The sequence below is a fragment of the Carcharodon carcharias genome, chromosome 15, assembly GCF_017639515.1.
Source record: "Carcharodon carcharias isolate sCarCar2 chromosome 15, sCarCar2.pri, whole genome shotgun sequence".
NCBI classification, from domain to species: Eukaryota; Metazoa; Chordata; class Chondrichthyes; order Lamniformes; family Lamnidae; genus Carcharodon; species Carcharodon carcharias.
The window spans coordinates 44,758,683-44,763,067 of NC_054481.1; the positions used below are offsets into that span (position 1 = coordinate 44,758,683).

At 41.4% G+C, this 4,385-nt stretch overlaps 1 pseudogene; it reads left to right on the forward strand.

Annotated features, from left to right (window-relative positions):
- Window positions 1-1,329: 1,329 nt before the first annotated feature.
- LOC121288372 lies at window positions 1,330-2,515 on the forward strand (annotated as a pseudogene).
- The last annotated feature ends 1,870 nt before the right edge of the window (window positions 2,516-4,385 follow it).

The window sequence follows — 4,385 nt, forward strand, 5'->3', positions numbered from 1 at the left end:
ACTGGTTAGGCCACAGCTGGAATATTGTGTACTGTTCTGATCACCAAATTACAGAAAGGACATAATTGCTCTGGAGAGAGTGCAGAGGAGATTTATGAGAATGTTGCCAGGGCTTGAAAATTGCAGCTATGAGAAGAAACTGGGTAGGCTAGGGTTGTTTTCCTTAGAACAGAGGAGGCTAAGGAGTGACCTAATTGAGGTGTACAACATTATGAGGGACCTAGATAGGGTAGGCAGGAAAGACTTGTTTCCTCTGGCTGAAGGGCCAATTACCAGGGGGCAGAGAATTAAGGTACTTGGTAGAAGGATTAGATGGGACATGGGGAAAAATGTTTTCACCCAGAGGGTGGTGGATGTCTGGAACTCACCGCCTAATTTGGTATTTGAGGTTGAAATGCTCAACTCATTTAAAAGGTACCTGGATCTGCACCTGAAAAGTGCTATAACCTGCAAGGCTACGGACCAGGTGCTTGAAAGTGCGATTAAAATGAGCAGCTAGTTTCTTCTTTCTCTTTTTGGCCAGCACAGACACAATGGGCTGAATGGTCTCTTTCTGCATCATAACTTTTCTATGGTTCTTCCTGTGTCAAAGTAAATATAAACCTATTTCAATGCACAGAATATTTTCCTAGTGCCTCAGAACTTTAATTTATAAACAGCTCTGTAAATGTATTAGAACAAGGCAAGAATTAATTTTTTGAACTGGCCCAATATTTGGTATTGATGGTGGTAAAGGGAAGGCATAATTGGAAACCAAAGCAGTGCAGCTTTCAGAATTGCAAAACAACATTCTTCATTATTGATGAAAGCTCTGCAGAAGAGTCATATGGACTCGAAACATTAACTCTGTTTCTCCCTCCACAGATGCTGCCAGATCTGCTGAGATTTTCCAGCATTTTTTTTGTTTTTATTCTTCATAATTGCTTTAAGATTTAGACTGAAAATAGCACTTGCAACTCTTGGAACATTCTTTCTGTGTTGTGTGAAGTTACTTTCTGCAAGGTACTCCAGCACAGAAGCAGCCACGATCTTTGCTGTCCCCGCGGAATGGAGCCACTGGCTCCTGATGAAAACCCTGCTCTTGGAACTGGTGGAGAGGAAACATGAGGTGACAATGCTGAGCAGCAGCGATTCCACAAGCGTTGATTAAACCTCTGAGGATTTCACCCTCGAAACATCCGCATTCCCTCAGGTCGGGCCTGTAAAATAATTTCTGAAAGCGAACTGCACAACTTTATCTTCAGCTCAGTCTATGCTGGAAATGGTTTCCCATTGAGTATCTCAGCTGCCTGGGGGCTCGTCCTCATATTTTCCCACACTTCTGACATAATGATTCTGCTCAACAAGGTGTTGTTCACAGATCAAGCCCTGCCACAGTGGTTAAAAGCTGCAGATTTTGATGTGGTTCTAGTGGATCCTTATAATGCAGCTGATGGCATGTTGGCTCATTTCCTTGATGTCCCAATAGTGCTTTTTGGCAGATGGACAATAATTGAAGACCTCCACTTTAATATAGCTCTGTCACCGCTTTCCTATGACAGAATGACGTTTTTGACAGATTGCAGAATGTTTTTATATATGGTCTGGCTGATTTCATGAGCAAGTTCTACACATGCCCATGGTACGATGAACTGTGCTGGCTTTATCCCCAAATTGACATTACAATGGAAGAACTTTACTGAAAGGCATGTATCTATTTAATGAAAGTTGACTTCATCTTTGAATTCCCAAGGCCAATCATGCCGAAGCTGGTTTACGTCGGGGGGGGGTGGGGAGTGGGGTTTCAGTGCAGCCTGGGCAAGTCCCTCTCCCCTGATATGCAGCAATTCGTTGGCAGCTCTGGTGAGGATGGGGTAGTGACCTTCTCCTTAGGGAGTATTGGAGGCATGCTTCCTCCAGCCCTGGCCACTGACGTTGTAGCATGTCTGGCACAGCTCCCTTAGAAGGTAACCTGGTGCCCTCAACGTCAGGAAACAACACAATGAACTGGCTTCCTCAAAATGACCTGCTGAGTCACCCAAAGACAAAAGCTTTCATCACTCACGGTGGTGAAAATGGGGTTTATGAGGCCATCTATCATGGTGTCCCCATGGTTGGTATCCCAGTCTTTGGTGATCAGTGCAATAACCTCTTGTGCCTCAAAGCCCAAGGAGTTGCATTCATATTGGACTTGGCTCATTTGAAGAGGGAAGTTATATTCCAGGCTGTGAACACTGTCATAGAAAACCCTTCTTACCAAGAGAACATGAAGCGTATGTCTGCCTTACATAGAGATATGCCACTGGCTCCAAAAGAGTTTGCTGCTTTCTGGATTGTATACACAATAAAACACAGAGGTGCTGCTCATTTAAGAGTTGTAGGCAATGAATTACCATTTTATCAGTCTTACTTACTGGATGTAATTGCCATCATTATAACTGTTTTGGGGCTTTTCCTTTATCTTGCCTATAAAATGTTAAAAGCATTGCTTGCCAAAATATGCTTAGATAGGAAAAAGAAAAAAGGATTAGATTGAAGTCAAAAGAATGATAAGTTAGGTTAAGCATTCCAAAATTGGCACCACTTTCTCCAATTTCAAATAAGCACTCTTTCTTTAACCAGTTCCCGTTAACCAGCTGTCCCATACTATGTGCCATAATCCTATCACCAAGCCTCTCATATATCACCTTATCAAATGCCCTTTGAAAATTTTCATACTAAGTTATTATAGGTGAATAGTCCTAAATATGGCCAGAATTGTTCTTAAAATGTCATTTCTGATAATGCTGCTGAACTCCATGAAAAAGAAAACCAATGCTAAGAGTTAATGGTGTACAGTGTGAGGTGGGGAATAAAAAAAATCTCTCACTATGAGGTTTTCATTCCAATTAGTGGTGACTAGACAAAGAAAATTTTGTCAGGGATGAATGAAGGATTAAGATTGCAGAACTAAAAGGATTAAATTATGCAGACAGCTTGCACATACTAGGCTTGTATATTTCTGAGTATAGAAGATTAGGGGGTGATATAATTGAGGCATTTAAAATGATTAAAAAAGTTGATTGGGTAGATAGAGAAAGACAACTTCCTCCGCTGGAATAGTCCACAACAAAGGGCTCTAACCTTAATATTAGAACTAGGCTACTCAGGAGATGATGTAAGGAAGCAGGCCTTCACACAAAGCAGAGTGAGAACCTGGAACTCTCCTCCAAAAAATGCTGTTGTGGCTGGGGGTCAGTGGACAATTTCAAAACTGAGATTGATAGATTTTTGTTAGGTAAAGGGATTAAAGATTATGAATTCAAGGTGATTAATTGGACTTCAGACACAGACCGTGCCTTAATTGATCTAGATGAATGGCAGAACTGGTTCCAGGGCTGAATGGTCTACTCCTGCACATTTTTAGTAATTATGAGCAACAACATGAAACGAGTCCCCACAAATAACACCAGGGAACTTGATTTTTAACTGAGATATTTTATTACTAATAGCACCTTGTGTGATTTTGTTGTTCAACATTAAGATGCTATTAATTGTCTTGTCCAATCTTCATTAATATCCTAAGTGAATTAATTTTTTAAAACTGTTCCCAATTTGATACCTTTGATGACTTGACAAGAAGTTAACACATTTACTACAGTCAGAACCAATATAGCCAAATTTGGGTATCTAGTACTTCCTTATATAGGGAGAGAGCTCCTCGACTAGGTGTTAAGGTAAGGGATTGAGGATTTGTTTGCTGTTCTTGGATTAATATTCCTCTCCAGGATTACTGGATCTCAGCTTCCCTATGTTTATTAGGAGCTCACAGCCAAATAATCATTTTTTGGAGTCATTATGAACCTGGGATTAACTTTTGAAGCATAATTTAAAATTCAATGCCATTTTAAGAACCTTAGAAGCCAACTAAACACAGTTGAGCACATTGAACTGTTGCTGAAAGATTAAATACTGAAATATTTGTACAATTTCAAAGTTGACAGGGTACATGCCAGGCAATGTGGGTGTAGACGACAGCACCTTATGTCCAGGGGAAGCCTATAACGTAGGTGAAGCCAAGTACCCTCACATTCTACTTTACACTGTCTCTATGGAACAAGCAGGTGTACTTCCTGGGCCGGAATTTTCCATGCCTGCCAGTGTCGGTGGTGTTTGATGGCGTGAGTGGACAATATGGCGCAATCAGTTTCACGATGGCATGAAACCAATTCGTGATCATCTGCTTGTTCCCCACCATCGGATGTTGGGAACCTCATTGTAATACATCAGCATGTCACTATTAGGCTTGCCCGCTGGATCTTCCGCTCACGCCGGCGAGAAAACACACCAGTGTAGAACACGTCTTGAGAAATGTGATGGACAGAAGTCGAACTTACCCACCAGGGCCTTGCTCAAATCACGGGCAT